Source organism: Anastrepha ludens, chromosome 3 (genome assembly GCF_028408465.1).
Source record: "Anastrepha ludens isolate Willacy chromosome 3, idAnaLude1.1, whole genome shotgun sequence".
NCBI lineage: Eukaryota > Metazoa > Arthropoda > Insecta > Diptera > Tephritidae > Anastrepha > Anastrepha ludens.
Window position 1 is genome coordinate 7,103,941 of NC_071499.1, and position 21,299 is coordinate 7,125,239.

The following is a 21,299-nucleotide window of genomic DNA, read 5'->3' on the forward strand; positions in this document are numbered from 1 at the left end:
TGGACTTGCGAAAAAAGTTCTCAAAATCTAATTTTTTTTCTTCATAAATTGTTTAAATTAAATAGTTTATTATTAAAAAATTATATGTTTTAAAGGTCCGCGATCTAGATACGTGTTTCTAGAAAAACGGGTTAAATTTTTAGCCAAATCGGTTGAATAGTTTTGAGTCAGTGATTCCCCAAAATTTCGAAAACATGGTTTTGAGAAAAACGCGTTTAAAGTTTCGACAACAGAGCAGAGCAGCTGCTGCTGGCGTGTCACACGCTTTCATACACACTACGGCGCGCTCTCTTATTTTAGCTAAAGGGTTTTTCAATAAGGGCGGGTAGATGTTGAAATGGAATAAAATGGCGTTTGCTGTGTGGCACGTAGTGCCGTCCTGCTGGAACCACATGTCGTCTAGGTCCATATGGTTCAATATGGGCCATAAGAAATTGGAAGGGACACCACGTCTACCGAAAAATGGGCGCAATGCGCGCAACGTTTGCGTTAATAAACACACATTTTGATAATAAAGTTTTATCATTTGAACGTGCTGTTCAATCGTGTAACTTGCCATGATGATTTGGCATAAATAACTGAATAATAAACAAAAGATTTGACAGATGTCACCAAAACAAAATGGCTGCCATAGGGCGCCAAAATCGACCCGCGCCAATTGAAAAACCCTATATAACTTTAAAAATAATTAAAATTTCTGTCTGAAATTTGTATAGTATATTTTTAAGATGTTTTTCTTCCGAAAATTAAAAAAAAATCGAGTTTTGAACCCGTCACACCGGACTACTACCTTAATATACTCAGCAATGTGCTAATGTTGTTGTTTTTGTTGTTGTTGTTTTAGCAGCAAAAACATTCCCCATACATATACGGGGAGTGTTGCTGGAGCGACAGTCCTTGGTCGGCTATAAATGCGGATCTTTCCGCTTACGTAGAACTTGGCAGTCCTCAGGAATGCCATATACGAGTTTCGATGATAAGCAACCGCGAGTTAATGGTGCCGCAAAATGCAGAGAGAGAACCCTACGGAAAAAATCTGAATTATTGAAACAAGCGCGAGTGGTTCAGAAAGAGTACGATGGCGGCTATTGTGGACTACTTTGCGGCCAGAACAAATTCGCAGAAAAAGGGTCCGTTATTTTTGCTTTTGTTGTTGTTGTTGTTGTTGTAACAGTAACTTTGCTCTGTCAGTGTAGTCGTTTTCGTCTAGCTCATTTACTGGTAGGCCCAGGAAACTAGCTGTTTCGACAGGTTGTGTCCAGAGGGAGAGGGGTGTTAGATGAGTGGGTTTGATGGGGCATGTGAAAAGGTGGTAAGTGTCGTGCGGGGTGTCTTCACATGCCGGACATACGTTTAGTATATCGGGATCGATTTTCGATAAGTAGGAGGTTAACCTACTCTAATATCCAGAACGTAATTGTGCTAAGTTTACGCGGGAAGTTGGAGCTCTTCGTCTGCGATTGGTGGTGGTTGGACTCCGACAACGGCATTCGGGGGCCGGGAGCTTTAGAAGGTGGTAATGGTCTCCCGATGAATGTCGTTTATGGCCTGCCTGTACACTGGCATTCCCATGGCAGCCGATTCTACGTTACCGGAATGATTCGTATTTTTCCCGACCAAGGGCTGCCGCCCCTGTAAACTAGCCCTGTCTAGTGTACCGTATCCCACTCCCAATCTTTTGCTTTTGTTCGTATGCATTGCTTACTCATAAATTATACTAAGTTTCGTGGCAAATTTCGCTTGTTGACAATGGAGTGGGCAGCTAAGGAAATCGCATTGCACTGATTGCATTACAAAAGTGGGGTAAAAGTCCAAGTGAGATTTGCGAATTGCTGAAAAGAACTTTTTTTATGTTTTTGTCAGGACAACTAACAAGTACAGCACTCAAATACAATTAAGTCGATTGTACTTCACTCGAATTCCCTTTTATATTTTCTTTAAATCTACTCAACCTCCGAAGATATCTGAGTAGAGCTTGTGGTGCCAAGGAGCCGCGGTGGTCGCTTCTTAATACATCAGTGCCAAAGACTTCAAACCGGATTCGAGCGAAGGCGGGGCAGACGCACAGGAAGTGGACTGCCGTCTTATCTTCCTCTTCACAAGAAACTTAATATTCGGAGAATGTTTGTTTACCGCACGATCAACCGTTTTTCCCAAACGTCTGAAGTGGCACAGAAAAAAAGAAGTAGCCATCCTCGCGTGGTTCGAACCAGTGAAGCCATAAAAGCCGTTCGAGAGAGAATTCGTAGAAATCCTCTTAGAAAGCAGAAAATCATATCCAGGGAAATTATCTTCACATGAAAGCCTTCCGCCGCTCAATTGGTCATCTTTTTACAGCGCGCTTGAAGAAAATTAGACTCGACAGATGCAAGCAGCTTCTTCGGTGGCACGCGGTCAACGGCCATGAAAATATTATTTTCACAGATGAGGAAATTTTCACTGTTGAAGAAGTTTTTAATAAGCAAAACGACAAAATCTATGCTATAACTTAGATCTTAATCTTAAAAGGACATAACTTGTAACAGAACTTTTGGTAGGATTAAGTATGTCGCGAGTAGTGACATGTTGTTGTTGTTGAAACATAAACATTCCCCATTACAAATACGAGTTACAGTCCTTGGCTGGATATATAGTAAATCCAGGCCCTTCCGGTAACGTAGAACTGACTGTCGTGGGAACGTGTTGTGACATCTGCCTTCACTCTGTAACAGTGTTAGAGCCGAAAAGTAGGCTTCCTCGCGCTTAACGACCGTTGTTGTTGTAGCAGTTTACTAAGCCCTGTCAGTTCGAAGTAGTCACCGATCGGCATCGTTTAACGTGCCGTTTCAACAGGTTGGGTCCAGAGGGGGAAGGGTGTCAAGTGAGTGGGTTTGCGTGGGCTTGTGAAGCTCGAGGCACCTGAAGCTCTTCGTCTGCAATAGGTGGTGTAAATTTTTTTGCAGAGCCTTTTGCTGTGTTGAGGGTGTTGTAGGTGGGACATCAGGAGGCAGTAAAGGGTGATTTTTTAAGAGCTATAGGAAGTTTTTCCAACAAATCTCTCGTAAAATTCAGAAAAATGCATGACATTTTTATTTAAATCGATAGTACAGTCCATATAATTTAATGTTTGAAGATTATTTCATGCAAATGTTGACCGCGACTGCGCTTCAAATGGTCCATCCGCTTAGTCAAATTTACGCACACTCTTTTCAATGTTTCGGCCGGTATCTCACATATAAATGCTTTAATGTTGTCTTCCAATGCGGTAATTGAAGCAAACTTGTCTGAATAGACATGAGCTTTAACATAGCCCCACAAACAATAATCTAAAGGCGTTATATCGCACGATCTGGGTGGCCAATTGACAGGTCCCGAACTCGCCTCTCAACAAGTCCATTGTTACGCGTGCTGTGTGGCATGTGGCACCGTCTTGCTGAAACCACATGTCATGCAAGTCAAGCTCTTGCATTTTGGGCAAAAAAAAGTTGGATATCATTTCACGGTAGCGCTCACCATTCACAGTTACGTTACGATTCGCAGCATCTTTGAAGAAGTACGGTCCAATGATACCTCACCTCCAGCCCATAAACCGCACCAAACTGTTACCCTTTCTGGATACATTGGTAGCTCTTGCAATTCTTCTGGCTGATCTTCGCTCCAAAATCGACAATTCTGCTTATTTACGTACCCATTGATCCAAAAATGAGCTTCGTCGCTGAACACAATTTTTCGATAAAAAGTGGATCTTCGGCCAACTTTCCAAGAGTCCATTCACCAAAAATTCTGCGTTGCGGTAGGTCTTTCGGCTTAATTCTTGCACCAGCTGTATTTTGAAAGGCTTCACACCTAAATCCTTTAGCAAAATTTTCCACGTTGTTGAGTAACAGAGACCCAATTGCTGTGAACGGCGACGAATCGATAATTGATGGTCATCATTAACACTGGCCGATACAGCTGCGGTATTTTCTTCAGTTCGCACTCTACGTAAGCGTGTTCGTGGTTTGATGTCCAATAATGTAAATTTGGTTCTAAATTTAGTCACAATAGCGCGAATAGCCGCTTCAGTGGGTAGATTAAACTGACCTTAAAACGGAAGAAGCGCGCGATAAACTTTCTTAACAGACACGCATTTTTATAATAAAATGCAATGATTTGCAAGCGTTGTTCGTTTGTCAGACGATTCATGGTTAAATTATAGACCAAACTGAAGATGTTTGACAGTGAAACAAAACACGAAACGTGCGGCAACTGTTTAAACCAACTGTTTAGAAAGATAATAGAAATAAATTGTTGAACTTTTTGCTGTGCTCCTTAACCGAGACTATGGACGCCTTGTTGTGAAGGTGTTGGAGGTGGGATATTAGGAGGCATTCCGTGGCAGTCCTGATTGCACTATTTTGACAGGTCTGAAGATCTGTCCACTGCGTAGAAACGCAGAAAGTGGCGGTGGATAGGTCACACATTGAGAAAACCACCAGATAGCGTTACGAGAATGGCACTTGACTGGAGCCCGCAAGGGAGCAGAGGTCACGGTCGACCAAAAAACACTTGGAGACGGTCGGTGCTGCGCGAACTAGCAGATGCCGACATCTCATGGGACGGTGCAAACACAACAGCACAGAACCGTGTAAGACGGAAGAGTCTTGCCGAGGCCCTATGCTCCTGAGTGGAGTGAACAAGGAAAAACAAAAAAAGGTGGGTATTGGTGTGTCATTGACTTTCACCTCTAGCTCTTTTTTGACCTTCTTCGTCCAGCTGACAAAGATGATCGTGGTGGATTTGGTGGAAGATGACTAGGGTTTTGTGTGCAGTGGATTGCTGGCTTCAGTCAGACAGGTGGAACATGACGTGTTATATCTGCAAGGTAGTGCAAAATTAATCATCCAATTTGGTTTCTGATTAACTTTTTAACAAAAGAAATACAATTATTTTGGGTGATGGAAAATCTTTATTTTGACCTTTGCGCACTCAATTGCTTGTCTGTTTGTTTGCTGCAATTGCCCAGTTCACAACTTCCAATAGGGTGATTAATTTTGCGCCACCTTGCACTAAATCCGTGTTATTACAACAAAGCGAACTGGATATGCTCCCCTCTTGATAAGAAGCTCATGGAGAATGTACTATGAGTACATTAATATTAAGGGATCGGGAATCTGCGGTCTCAGGATAAGATTACTTTGTCTTGCTGTACAACTCTCCAAACATCTTTCACAGATATTAGCTTAAAGAGAAACTAATGCCACCAAAAAAAAAAAAAAAAAAATATCAGTTTCACACAGTCAGGACATGGTCGAGCGACTTATGTCGCTTTTTCTTCTTGTACCCAGAGACATTAACGCTCTTGCACCATCACATTCGATGCTATCGCTATAACAAAAGAAAATCACCTTCGTTCAGTAAGGCTAAAGTAAGGTCATATACCACCTTGATCAAACAGTTACCGGAATATAATCAGAAAATTCAAAATACAAGTTTATTCCTCAAAAGTGATATTCTCGCCCTCAAAGTACTCCCCAACAACTGCATCTAACTTATGCCAGCGTTTGATGCAGCCCTCGAAACATTTCTAGAACTCTTTTTTCGGTATAGCCATCAGAATCGTCTTCGATTTTTCCATTACTTCCTTTCGGCTGTTAAAACGAGTTTCCCGCAGTGGTTCTTTGACTCGATCAAACAAAAAAAAATTGCAGGAATCCATATCAGGTGAATTCGCTTTATAGACACGTCTAATAGAGCCCAAATAAGAGTCCTTATTAACTGTCTGATCTTCTGGGAAAAATTCGTGGTGTGCAATTCAGTTGTCCATAAAAACCGTGAGCATCGCTTTCTTTTTTGACTGAAAACGACGTGGTTTTTGTGTCTTGGTTCATTCGGAGCTCTCCGCTAACTCGGCTGATGTTTGGATTGCGTGTGGTACTCATAATACATAGATGTCACGCCTCGCCTCCAGTAATGATGCGTTTGCTGAATGTTGGGTTGGTTTCAGCCTTGAAAAACTTGTCTTTGGCGATATTAACGCGGCCCCTTTTTAGGCATGAAATTCAGGCCCTTTGGGACCAACTGTGCAGCAACATTAACTACAATGTCCTGAACAGATCTACGAGTATAAGCAATGTTCAAGTCCTCTGCCAGCTCAAAGCTCTCTGATGGTGAATGCGCGATTATTGATCAACTTTTCTTTCACTTTATTGATATTTTCATCAGTTTGCGATGTCGACGCCTGCCACTACGTTCGTCATCCTCGATGGACTCACGGTCTCTTATGAAGGGTTCGTGACACTCGTAAATGGCTGATTACTATAGAGTATCATTACCGAAACAGTTTCCCAATATTTCTGAGGTTTTTGCATCGTTGAATCCATTTTTAATCAAAATTTAATAGAAACTCGTTGTTGCAACTTCAAGTTCATTTTTAAAACTTAAAAAAATCGAAAAGACGTGCAGCGGTAGATTTACTTAAGACGGCATAACTTTTACAAATGTCAAGCAATGATGATTAAATTTTGGTAGGAATGTTAATCACAGATGCGGCAATCTAACAAAAAAACTAGAACTCAAATCAGTTGAGCGTCACTTGGCGGCTGTTCCGAGAACTTTTTGATTAAGATGATTTGTACGTTCACTGCAATCTAAAACCTTCTTGGAGTTTAAGAGCGCTTTCGGTCTGAATGAAGCACTATGAAGAGCAGAGGTCACAATTGATCTGAAGGTCGAATTGTATACCTCTTACTAATGCCTACCTGAATTTCCCAGTTGATTACATGGATTAGAGAAAAAACAGGAAGCAGTCGCACTTGAAATTCACTCGAATCCTAGCAGTTCGGTGCTGGTGGGCTTCCTTAAAGATAAGAAACTTAATATGTAAGCGAGTGTAAATATCCAGTTGTATTTATGCAAATGTGTGGTGCATCATGCCTCGTTGTGTGTGTGTGCCCATCAATAGACAACCGGTCTGAGCTAACAGTTGGGAAGCGGCTCAAGTGATGCTATTTTAATTACGCAATTCATGTCTAGTAATTTGTTGCTGTACGAGTACAAACGCACAAGCTCGTCTACACGAGTGCAATTGTGTGTTGTACACTTGAGCATCAATGTAATGGTGCAACTAATTGCTGCATCATCGATTTACTGCCGAACATCATCGACACAACAACACATCAGCAGCAGCAGCAGCTTCATCATAGATAGAAGGATAGCAGTAAAGCAGGAAGCAGCAATGCAACAAGCGCCAACAACAAGTGCAACCAAACACACACACTCAAACGCACACATACACACGCAGTGTTGACAATAATAATAACAGTGATGGGCGTATGTGTTGCAAAAAGGCAACATTCATTTTCAATTAAGCAAATAAACTTTGGTTGTTATCCTCTTTATTTCATTGCTGCGTCACAGTTGAGGTTTTCCCTCAACAATGGGAGAATGAGGCAGCTCATAAACTTACAAAGTGTGAAATTTTTTTAAATAATTTGTCGGCAAGTCAATGGTTTGGTTATTTCCGATTCTATTTAGTAGAAAATTTCAAAACTCCAGTCTGTTGCTCCAATTAAACTTTGTTCCCAGCAGAAAATTGGTTCAGTATTTATTGTTTTAAAAGAAAAAAATCAAAAACTCTTATAATAATAATATAATAATAAATACATACATACTTATTAGGCCGGGTCGATTTGTGGGGAGGCAAAAAAATCGCCCATTGCTCTGTGAAAATCATATTCTAGGGATCAAAATAAGAAACTTTGCCGAAGGAACCATACCTAAACACCTAAAACGAATTCTGATGCCCCCCAATTTGGGTCGAACTTTTTAGTTTCTTTTCTCATGTGGCCAAAAATGGGGATATTTTGAAATGATTGTAAGGGGGACCCCCCAGGGGAGTTCCAGGGGGTGTGCCACTGGCATGGGTGGATCGGCCGTCCAAAGTTAGTAGTTGGATTCGATTGGAGCACTCTAAATGGGTCAAAGTGGGATTTTTCGTTCGACCCAAATTGGGGGACATCAGAATTCGTTTTAGAGGTGTGGTTCCTTCGGCAATGAGCGATTTTTAAATCGACCCGCCCTAATACTTATATATAAGTAGTTTTGTTAAAAGTCCACGGGAATGTTGCTTCGGGCGCAACGAAAAGGGAGATTGGCTTGGACCAGGGTTTGCGCCACCGGAATGCACGGGCATCAGCTGTCTGTTAGTTGACTGAATGACAGTCCGAAGTATTGTTTACAAGCGCGCGGAAGAATTTTGCCGAGAGTAAACGCGAAAAAGAAAATCTGTGATGGATTTTAAACGTAATAGTGCGATTGCATTATATTTGGCTGCAAAATCACAACCAGCGATTGTTCGTGAGCTTGAGCGCCTTCAAGTAAATAAAGTTTCTCTTTATCGCACCATCACTCATTACAATGATACTGGTAGCATCGCGAAACGTCATGGAGGTGGTCATCAAAGGACTGCAACGTCACGTGAAATGGCTCAAAAAGTGAAGAAGTGACTTGAGCGAAATCCCTGACGAAGTGTCAATCAAATTGCGAAAGAACTGAAAATATTTGACCGTAGCATCCGCTGCATACCGAAAAATGATCTCACAGTCAAGCCTTACAAGATCCGAAAGACGTATGATCTCACACCAAAGCAGCAACAAGTCAGACTTGAGAGAGCGAAGGAGTTGCTTCGCTTAACCGTTCATACGAGAATTTGAGTTATCGATTGGCCACCAGGAGTCACCACCCACCGCAAGTAATGGTTTGGGCCGCTATAACCGCAGATGGGCACACTCCAATCGTTTTTATCGAGCCTGGCGTCAAGTTAAATGCGAAATATTATAGGGAAAGTATTCTGCAGGTTGCTTTGAAGTCGTGGGCAGACAAAAATTTCGGTGGCAGACCATGGACGTTTCAAAAGGACTCGGTACGGTCTCACAAAGCTCGAGTGAATCAAGAATGGCTAAAAAACAACGTTTCGAGCTTCATAACGTCCACACAATGGCTTTGAAATTCACCAGATGCGAATCCGATGGATTATTCTCTTTGAGCCATTTTGGAGGGCAGAGTCCGAACTAAAAGATTCAACAGTCTGGAGGCGCTGAAAAAATCCATTGGCCGCAAGTAGGCCAAAATACCTGGGAGTCACATTCGGGCAGCTTGCGATTCGTTTTTGGACCGTCTCAAGGCCATAGTCAAGGCAAAAGGTGGTCATATCGAGGAAAAGTAAATTGATTCTTAATTTTGTATTATTTTCACACATTTTTTACTTTGAATGGAATAAAAGTCAGTTTCCAAACTAAATTTATGACCTTTTCAATTGGTTAAACTTCGAGTGCTGCAATGATCGATATCTCGGAAAGTATCGAACAAACAATTTCAACTTTATGTTCGTTGTCAATGTTATGTTAATCGGTACCATATTCTGTAACAGCTAATTACGTGCTATTATGCTTTCGTCGAACCTTCAGAATGGTGGCCGAGCCGCCTCCCAAATACGCCAGGAGTCATTTCTTTGTTATTGCAGAAATACATTTGACAAACAAAGAATCCGACTGTATATCGACGGTATTTACCGATGGGCCTTTTCTTCCTCCGCTAACTCTCCTGCTCCAGTACGATTATCGTAAACTATTCACTATCTGGTAAGTTGGCTGATTTAGAGAAAACCGCTGTCCCGACTCCCGATTCCATCTTGGAGCCGTCAGTGAAAATAGTGCTAGCTACGGTGCAGATTTTCCCATTGTTCCAATCCTGCCTACTTGGAAAGATTGCCCTGGCTCGACTTTCCAACTCTTTTAACCCTTTGAGAGATTGCCTCCAGAGGCCAACCTTCTTTAACCTGATTGCTTTGAGCAGCAATGGAAATAACGTAAAAATCTATGGGAAGTAAGTGCAAAGCGACATTACGGGCAGCACTGGCACAAGTTCTACAAGCTTCGGTGACGCCAATACATGCAGTCCTTTGCACCCTTCGCGGTTTCGTGATATTATAGCCCTTCCGAAGAGATTCCCACCAAACCAGGCAACCGTAGGTTAGTCTCAAAAGAAAGTGTCAGAAAGGATACACTTAGCGCCAGTGTGTCTGTGAACACTTCTGCTCCAACCGTCCTTGTAAATGTGTGGGCACCACGCGAACTTTAAAAATTCTTTGTCCCAATCAGATCTTGACTGAAAAAGAACCTGCGAAAGTTTTGGAGTTTCAGGCCCTATGTGATCAGTGTTCTGTATCTATCTGATAGTGGCGGTAGAGGGTGTAAAGTCGCATCATACTTTTTCTTCCACAAGCGCAATTCGCAGAGCAGTATCGAAGCGGAAGGAATTCATAGGACAAGACCTTTGTGTACCATTGCACCACAGCTGTCTGTCTTGTGACCTACATTACAACCGATTTTGAGTTGTGATGCTTTAGAGATTTACAGAAGATATACAGAAGTATACAAAAAGCAAAGATAATTGTTAGATTTGGGAATAAACTTTAACATTTTGTTGTCACAGTTCAATTTAGCACAATTTCAATTGTCGGTTGTTACGTATACGCCATGGTGAGCGGCCCATTGATATGTATCGATGTACCGCATATATGTAGATATGTATTTACTTAGATACCGTAGTTGAATTGCAGCGTAGCAATTCAAATTCTAGATTTGGGCTGAAAGTTCAATTAAAAATTGTCGAGAGAAATCCAAAGAAAATATTTAGCCATTTTTGATTGTTTTGCAATTTCCAATTACTTTTATAGAGCAATTGGATTTTACCGCATCAGTTTGGGAATACCCAAAATAGCAGAGGGTGAACGAATGCAAGTGCAAAACACAGTAAAGTGTTGAACAAGTACATGATTTTTCAATTATAATGGCGAGTTCAATTACGGTCATCCCTTTTTTGAAAGCTTACGCCGCAGCGATTGGCACAAGACGGCAAGAATATCTTGTAAAATGACTTTTCAACTATTGTTATCTATCCTATATGTATGTGTGGGTATGTGCGGGTATGTATGTATTTAGTTTTGAACCTCTTAATATTACAAATTTGTATCCGCATGGTTCCCGTACATATTTCGGTTCAGTGTTTCAATGCTGTCTGCACTTTCGGATTTAGGCAACTCACTTCCGTTTCCGCTCGAAAAGCACTGAGCGTAAATACGAGTATTTATATTCATATGGATTTCAAATGACAATGGTACAACAATTTAAAATAACAATAACGCAAGAAATCAGCATTATTTACTTAGTATTTCGTATTTATATGTAAATAATGGAACTTCTAATTTGCAAAACAGGTGTACGGACTTACGCATTTATATACGTAAATAAATACACATTTGCATAAATGAACAAGTCTCACCGGCACATACGCCCGTATACACGTAAAAAACATTTGCGCTTACGATGAAAGTTAGATTTTCGTTTCTAGTTTCCGTCTACCGCCGTTCCCTTGGCTGCTTCACCATAATTTTTGCCACTTCTTTGTTTCGTTGCGGGTATAATTTCGCTAAATTATAAAGAATGAATACGAGTTATAATTCTTCACCCAAAATATTAAGTTAGCAAAGGTTAAGGTTTTATATAAATTTAAAATTGATTTCGCATCTTAGTTTTTTTTTTCCAACTGGTTAAGGTACCAAAAACTGCTTGACTTGGAAACCAACCTCGCCACTCCTGCTAACAAAGTTGCACTAATGAGTTTTTGCAAAACCCTTGCATATTCCTTCATCTTCATCTACAATTTTTCTTAAAAATCATATAAAAAAAAGTCAAAACTAAAACAACAAAACTTTGTATGCCAGCCATTGCCGCTCATCGTGTTTCTTTTTTACCCACATCACTAAGTGGCCACTAAGCGTTCTAATGAGTTTTTTTCTTTGTTCAGCGCGCACACTTCAATGCAGCCAAGAAGCGAATACACTGCGGTGAACTCATTTAAATGTTACTGTAATTACTTTACTGCTATTTGAGCCAGCTGCTATGCTGTTGAGAATAGATGCTTAACATGTTAATTAGCAGGGCTTTTGTAGTGAGAAAATCGTGAAAGAAGAGCGCCTTAGCTGTGCTCGCATTTTTGAAGGGAAGTGATTTGGTTTTTATGGCAGCAGATCAACAAGGATTTGGTGGTTTTTATTGAATTTTAGTGCAGTAAATTAGGATTTTAAAACTGAGGGTTAAGGTAATCACTAAAGAGTTTCAACATAGTATGGTTTTTGTAATGTAATTGTTTTTTAATTTCTGCACTCGCCTTAATTTTTTCGTTTGTTTGATAGCACATTCGTATTCCTGTGAAATCGGAATTTACACCTTTGCATATGTACTTAAGTAATTATCCAATTTTGTTTCTGAATAACATGTATACTAAATACAAAAATGATTTTGAGTGATGGAAACCTTTATTAGCGCGTCCCATTACTTGTCTAATTCACAAGTGTCAAATATGATTGACGCACGACATTACTTGCAGAAATCATCTTCTGATAGGGTGATCCATTTTTCGCCACTTTATATAAGGTTCAATAGGACCAGCAGAGTTCAATAGGAAAGGTTTCGTGCTTCAAACTACAATGTGTGACAAAATTTTATTTTTTCTTTAATTTTGCTTTTTTTATTTTAAATTTACATTGCGACTAGTTACAAAGAAAAATATTATTGTACTAACTAACGAGCAATTTATTTTGAATTTATAATATGAGCTACATACAACACTTAAGGTGTGATTCTATAAAGTCCATTAAGTCTTTGGGTTTTTTGCCTTTCAATTTTCTTCTCCAATTAGCTCTCTCAGGATTAACACGAACAGAGGTCTCCATACTGACGTGGTTTTTTAATCCTTCATCGTTGGCTTTTGCTGCCTTTTTTATTGTGTTTGCTACCAAGTTAAAATTTAGGTCGCGCTCAAAATCGGAGCTACGGATAAACCAAAGAGCAGCAACTGCACATTAAATAATTTTATTCTAGAACCTTTGCGCCGTAAGACAAAATGGTAACAAAAAAAAAAAAAAAACAAGAATGCGCCATTGCAATTAAGAAGCGGAACAGCTGTAAAATTGCTATGCCAGTTAACGTCAAGATTTGTTTACAGTGTAGATATTGAAGTATTCTTAATTTAGTTTCAAGTTGCTCTAAATTTTTGGAAAAAAAACTTGTATAAGACGACCCTTACCATTAATAATGTCTTTAAGTGCTTACAATAAAATTTAGTTCTAGAAATTTAATTGCACTTTAATCCAATATCTTTTACCTCTGTGAACCCTTATTTTAAAATAGGGCCGATGGAGGGTATAAATATGCCATGAAATGCGCCGGAAAATTTCTGTAGCTGTATTCTCAGTGAGATCCTATGTCCCACCGGGTATGACAGGAATTAAGAAGAAGAAGAAGGTCTTCTCAGTTGGACAAAAGTATGTAAATGGTGATCAGATTGGAAGTACTTTGCCCAATAGGGGGTTTTTGACAGATCACGCGTGACTACTGTTACACTAAATACATCCTTTTTTCATTTCATCATGGAAAGAATTATGTCTCAACAAAGCTTACAAATCGTACGAAATCGTATAACGAAAGTCGTCGTACTGTGAGAAATGTTTATCGCGCTCTCAGGCACATTTCCGGCGTAATGACTACATCAATAAGCAAAATTGCTATAATTATGCTGAAGCCATAACATCCATTGAAAAGAACCGTCTGGTGCTACCTATGGGCTGGAGGAATCATCGGCCAACATTTCTTCAAAGACGAGACTAGCACCAATGTAACAGTGAATGGCGAACGCTATCGCGTTATGATACATGACTTTTTGATGCCGAAAATTGAAGCTCGTGATCTCCATAACATTTGGTTACAACAAGATGGCACTACTTGCCATTCAGCCCGTGAAACAATGGATTTACTGCTCGTCAGCAATTTATCTCTCGACTCAGGCTAGTGGATTGACCACCACTGCCACATCTTTGGCCTTTTATTTGTGGGGTATGTAAAGTCTAAATGCTCCGTGGGTAAACCAGCTTCGATTGGGGCATTGGAAGCCAACAAATCTAAAGTTATTCATGAGATACCGACCGAAGTCTTCCAGCGAGTCATTCAAAATTGGTGTTTACGGATGGCGGATTAACGGGACAGTTTCGACCAATATTGGAAAACGATTATCTTTAAAAAATAAAATTTATGAATGGTTCTACACAAAAATAAGAAAGATTGCCCTACAATTAATAAATAAAAATAGTAATAATAAAAGAAATCGTTGTTTTATTTAAATTTAAAATCCGATGCCTCTAAATTGATCACCCGTTTTTTATAATAAATATTATTAATTGGCAACGAGAGGATTGGGGCTCCCTTGAGAACCTGTAGTCTCCTTCTGGAAAGATGGGCCTAGCGTCAATTAAGCGAGCACTGGGCTAGTGCGCAAATGTGCAAAATCGCGAGATCTTTCTTGCCCCGCTTAAACCGGGAGCACTCGCGGGACCTTCTAAGGCTAACAAAGTCGCATCCTCACCATCTTAGCACCTTTTTTTCAGCTGCCCTGCTCTCGTCAGGCATTTGGGCTCTCATTTTTCCCCATACCGGTTAATACAAACGTAATTAGCCACTGCTGGATGTTTTCTCTAATCCAAGCCCCCTCCTTCCTTTTTCCACCTTCTTGAATTTTGATTATATGCCCATGTGTAGCCATTTATCCTATCCGATTCCTGCAAAAGCTTACAAAATTTACAAGTTAGTCCCGCCTCGTGTCGATGCGAAAACTAAGAGAGGTTAACTTTTTCTTCTTCCTAATTTATATATTGCAGCTCTGACTCGGCACAAGTTCAGCATAAATTTAGCAAATTCGTGTCAGCTGTTTTCACAGTTTCCACAGTAGTCCACACACACACAGTTTTTAGAGGTGTACTCTTTAACATACCGTTATTCGGCTCTGAGCGATTTTCACAGAATCAGCTGATAGGCAGACGTCACTTGGGATGTGTTTACAAAAAAAAAAAACTGAGATTGTGTTGGTAATAAACGAAAAAATTACCCAATGAAACTTCTTTGCCGCCTGTGTGAGTTCGGCATTTGTGCAGAATTCGGCTGCCGAATCTCCCTTGTGACGTTGCAGCCCGTCACGATTTCCATTTTCGCCATAGTTAAAGCGCAAACCTTGTCTTGGGAATGTTTGTCGTTCTCGAAGGTGAATTCGGCCAAGGACTGTCACTTTAGCAACATTATCCGTAAATGTATGAGAAATGTTTATGCCGTTACAACAACAATAGAAATCCTTGTAAATGTATTATCCTTGAGTTGGAGTTATATTTCAGTTTTTATATTTATTGATGGGCACGAAAGGGGCAACTAACATACAATTGAACATGATCGGCATAAATACGAATACACATTTTGAAGAAAAGTAACGTATATTATAAACAAAAGTTGGACAAGTATCGAGTCTTGGGAAACACCCTTAGTTATAAGCCAATGAATGGTACATACAGCTTTCGTGCGATCACTGAAGTATGATTTTATTAGACTTGTTGCTGGCGCTCAAAAGTTGAATAATTTTTTAATGTTCAAGTTAAGTAGTCCGTGAACAACAGTTTCGAATGGTCTAGAACCGTTAAAAGGGTGATATAATCTGAAACCTTAATAAACTCTGTGGCCCATCGAAAACGGAGTGTTGCGCATCAGAAAAGGGTTTGTCTCCATTGGATTTCTTAATTGGAATAACCTCAACCACCTTCCAACAATGTGGTACGTGGTATATGTTAAGTGGCCCATTAGAAGTTGATATACAAGTACTCGATACCACTTTATCGACAAAAAGAGTGGTCAGGACCCAGCAACTAGACTCACAATTAACTTACTGAGCGTACATAAATTATGCTGCCATACAAGTTGCCAAAGTAAGCGGCATGTTAAGTAAGCTGAGGAGTGTCGGAACAATGCTGCGCCGAAATTAGAATTCAAACGCATTAATAAATAAATAAATGTTAGAGGTAGTCCCGAGCAAACAGCTCTGAAATAAATAAAAATAAGCGAAGAGAAATGGAATGCCCACGCAAATTTCGCTGAGGATATTTCTCAAAAAAAAAAGAGGCGCGAAATTGAAATTTATGCTTAAGAGCATTAAGCATATGTTTTTCAACGCAGGCGACCCTGGACACGGTGTGAGTAAATGTAGCCTTCTTGGGACACCGTCTTCGACCTTCACCTCTAAGCAATGCGGAAGCAGTCCAGGGGTTGAGAAAAAGATCCAAGAGAAGGGGAGGGATGTTTTTAGTGGAACCCCAACACATAAAAAAAGACCTATAGCATTGGATTTGACACTAAGTACGGACTTAACAACTTCACAATCATCGAAATTTTTAAAATAAAAATCACACAGGGTTGCCCATATTCGACGGACCCATGTGCTTTTTGGGCCCATTCCAATCGACGAGGCTTGTCCGCAAGCAAAAATCTGTGCGTTAATTGAATCTTAATGGGAATAAATGCAAATCAATGCGGATAATTCGTTGTAAAGTGGTCCGAGCAATGCCCAACAGCTGAGAACGGCGATTTTGGGATGTCCTTGGCGACGTCTCAACACTGGCCCGTACAAGAGCAATTTGGCCTCTTTGGATTAGAAAGAGCATCACCAGTCGAAAACCTTTCGTACAAACGTTTAATGGTGTTCTTGGAAGGCGCATTTTCCCCATTATTTAATTTTTTATACGCACGTTGAGTTCTCACAATTGACTTCTTTTGTTGAATGTAAATTTCAACAATTTGGGAGTGCTCGCGTGGCGTGTACTGTTCCATAGTAAAAATCAGCTTGGACTGACGCTTCCAACGCGGTATGTCATTAAGCGATCTGACGTCTCTGTTAAAAGATACAGGGTTGTCAGATGGGTTCGTCGAAAATTGGCAGCCCTGTACATACACGCACCTAACCTTTCACGACATGTGTTATAATCGGGCACAAAATTCTCATCCATTAACATTTTTATGCTCAGGACATAATGGCATTTATTGCCAATCCCAATCTCTCGAATACATTTCCAAGCTTTTTTGGAACCTATCGCCGTGCTAAATTGATACTCATACATAGTATTTAAGCTTTTGCAATGACTGCAGTGGCTTCTCTTCTATGAGGGTATTTAATCTCTTCTTTTAATTTCACTAACGCCCAGAAAGTTATACCAAAAATAAAAGAAAACCTAATAAGTATTTTGGCTTTCTTAATTTCTAATTTATTTTTTTAATTTTGAGGTATTCTCAGGGTCCATATACTAATTAAATAGTAATATTTCTTTAATAAAGCGTAGGGTAGAGGTTGCCAAGCTGAGATCTACGCTCGCTTTTGTAAAGACTTTGCCTTTGATAGTTGTTTGGCTTGCGCAGCAGACGAAAACAAACAAAGGGGACTCCTACGTAGTCCTGCGTAGATTGGCCAGAAAACACAACCAACCAGTAGATGATATACATGAGTAAGTAGGTAAATATGTATGTTTGCAATTGAGTGTGCGTTCGCATATTTTAATAAAGCCGGTTGGGAGCTCCTTCGGCCATTCACATCCTGTGCCATAAAATAAATGAGAGTTCAGGACACGTTTTATATTATGTCTAAATACTTAACGAGCGTATTTTACACAAGATAGTTTTTTTGTTTTTGTTTTTTTTGTGTGTGTGTGGAGTTTCAAACAAATATAGGTAAGCGCATGACGTGCGCCGGATGCTTGAGTGCAACAACAACAAATTGTGTCATGTAACAATTCTTACACATTCTTGTAGATGTTCTTCTTTTTTCAACTAACAAATTTGTAAAATTTTTTTCGGGACACATGCTTACACACATACATACACATATACTTACACATATACATACACATACACTTATACCCTTACTGCAGGCATTATTTGGCTCGAGTTCATAGGACTTGCTAGCGCAGACTGCGTCGAGTCATGCTATCTTGTGTATGTATGTGTGTATGTGTGGATGTATATGTAACTAGTTGCATAAGCAGGCATAAGTGTATGTGTGTTCATACTCTGCTGTACATACATCCCCACTTGTGCAGTATGGGCCCAGAGTAGAGTCGCAGTTTATGAGCACAAAAATGTGTAGAGGAATTTTTGATTTATGCACTCGCCGGTAACGTCCTTGTCACTGCCTTTGTTGTTGGTTTACAATAACTTTCATTGCATCATGAACCAGATTACCATTATTGCTCTTGTTGTTGTTGTTGTTGGCATTATTCACTGCCTGGACGCTTGCATTGCTCGTGTCCTTGCTTGCTGCCACCGGAGATGGAGACAATTTGTTGAATGCTAAAACTTCGGAGCGCCGGCAGAGCCACCTGGCAGTAGGGGTATAAAGTCTTGACTACTTGACTACAGCCGCTTTTGCCTATGCCATCGTCGCCAGCGCACTGAGTTTGTTTAAGTGAAAAGTTTATGTTGGAAATTTAATCCATTTAAACACTCGTCTCGAATGGTTAACTGCCGGCAGCCAATGACCGTAAAATTGTGTGGACAATGGTTGCCTTAAGTACACAAAGTGCCTGGACTCCTCTTAATTGACGGTTTTATTGGCATTTTTTAGGTTTTCAAGTCGATTTACGCTTCTCACTCGCCAACAAAGCAATTACCAATCTAAGCAGGCCGCTGATTAGTCAAGAGGCGAAGGCAAGTGTTGGAGGCAAGAAGCCAAGAAGCAACAGCATGCAACGTCAAAACAAACCAAACATAGCCAGTACTGACGATGATGATGATGAGTAGGTTTGGAGGATGAAAGGATAAGCAAAAAAGTTAAAGACTCGAAGGAGAAGATGGGTGGCTGCAAAAGCTGAGGAAGTGTTTGCTGTGATGTAAATATTTACAATTCAATTAGTCCAATTATCTGTAATCTTGGTCAAATTAACGGTATAATTAGCGAGTAGAAAATTGCTGAATAATTCAAATATAAAGAGTGATCAATTTAGAGGTATCGCATTTTAAATTGAAATAGAACAACGAAAGTCAAAGTTGATTGGGCAATCTTTATTATTTTTGTCTAGAGCCGTTCATGACATTTATTATTTAAGGGTAATCCTATTCAAATATTGGCAGCAACTTCGCCGCAATTCGCCCAGCCGTAAACACCAATTTTGACTCGTTGGAGGACTTTGGTCGGTATCTCGTGAATAACTTTAGTAATGCTGGCTTCCAATACCTCAAACGAAGCTGGTTTATCCATATAGCATTTGGGCTTTACATACTCCACGAATAAAAGTCCAAAGGTATGATATCATACGATTATGGTGGCCAATCCATTGGTCCGAGACGAGAGATAAGTTGCTTACTAACTTATTGTTTTACGGGTTGTATTGTAAGTAGAGCCATCTTGTTGTAACCAAGGTGCAGATCACGGGCGTTAATTTCAGTCATCAAAAAGTCGTCTATCATGTCGCGATAGCGTGCGCCACTTAGTGTTGCATTGGCGCCAGCCTCGTCTTTGAAGAAATATGGACCGATGACTAGCTCATAGGCCGCACCAAACGATTGCTTTTAATGGATGTAATGGCTGTTCTTGAATGGTTTCGGGTTGCTCTGCAGCCCAATTATGGTAATTTTGCTTATTGACGTAGCCATTAAGCCAAGAATGAGCCACATCGCTGAACAAAATTCGGGTCCCAAAATGCGGATCTTCAGCGAGTTTTTCAAGAGCCCAATGACTGAAATTATGACGCTTTGGAAGATTTCAAATTTTTGAGCAGTGATGATAAATAAATAAAAAAATTCAAAACGATTTTGAGTTATGGGGTTTTGAATTTAAATTTGAATTGGTCGAGCCAAGGAGCACCAACAGCTTTGGCGATTACTAAAACACTCAGGATAAAAAGCCCATTGTATTTAGAGCTATGGAAATCGTAGATATTCAAGGGGGCAAGAAGAAAAGTATCAGAGAAAGAGATAGGAAAGAATAGAGACAGGGGTGTTTGGTCCTGTGAGAATTTTCCAGATTCTTTGGAAAATCTGTAAATATCCTCCATGTCTTGTAATAATACCGACCCTCAACCGATACTTATTACTATCGTTTAAGTACCATCCGGCTTCAGACCCTATTTCATTCTTGGACCCATCGGTAAAGAAAATATCCGTCAAACCTCCCTGAATGCATTCTAGATTGCTCCATTGCTCACGCAGTGGAAATCTGACATCAAATTTCTTTCCAAATGAAACTATGGGTATCAGGTCGTCTTTAGGTGCCAAAACAGAGGATACTGCTCAGATAGCAACTTAAAGATTTCTCTGTGTCCCGAAGTTCCACCTTCGTGCCAGCAACCATATTTATTGAGTCTACACATTGCTTGTATTGAGTCCTGTTGTATATTAAGATCCAGGGGCAGTAAATCAAGCATAGCATTTAGAGTATCGCCGGAGATTGTACTCATGGCACCCATAACACTGAACCCTACACTTCTTTGCAGCCTGTATAGTGCCCGGAGTGTGGACTTAACTAAGCTCCGTCGCCACCAGACCACAGAGGCGTAAGTGATGATTGGTCTGATAAGTGCTGTGAATATCCATAGCACCCTAGCAGGTTTCAGACCCAGGCTTTACCAAAGGCTCTGCGGTATTGCTGAAGAATCCTTAATGCGCAATTTACCTTCAGTGAAACGTGTGCCTCCCAAGTCAGCTTCTTAGCTAAGATTACTTCTAGATATTTAACTTCATTGGAAAGACCAAGTGTCACACCCTTCAGTATTGGAAGTCTAAATCCATCCAATTTCCATTTTCCCGTGAACAAGACTATGCTGGTTTTGTTCGGATTGACGGAAAGACCTTGTCTCATGCACCAGTCGTCGATTTTGTAAAGAATCTTCGGCACTTTCGTGCAAAGCCTCCTTAGGAATTTATCCGATGTTAGCGCACAGACATCGTCCGTCCATATGCTTGGACATGAAAACCGAGTCCTGCGTCTCCGCCAGTAAAGAGTCTACGACCAAGCACCACAGCAGGGGGGAAAGAACACCCCCTTGGGAACATCCTTGATTGGCCCTGACGGTGATTAGTTCCTCACTGTTCCCACCAGCGGTTAACAGGCTCTCAGAGAGAATGGAATATATCCAATTTACAGTGGTTTGATTAACTCCATGTCGGCAGAAGAACATATTGAGCCAAATGTGACATTATCAAAAGCCCCCTCAAAATGCACCAGTCGTCGATTTTGTAAAGAATCTTCGGCACTTTCGTGCAAAGCCTCCTTAGGAATTTATCCGATGTTAGCGCACAGACATCGTCCGTCCATATGCTTGGACATGAAAACCGAGTCCTGCGTCTCGCCAGTAAAGAGTCTACGACCAAGCACCACAGCAGGGGGGAAAGAACACCCCCTTGGGAACATCCTTGATTGGCCCT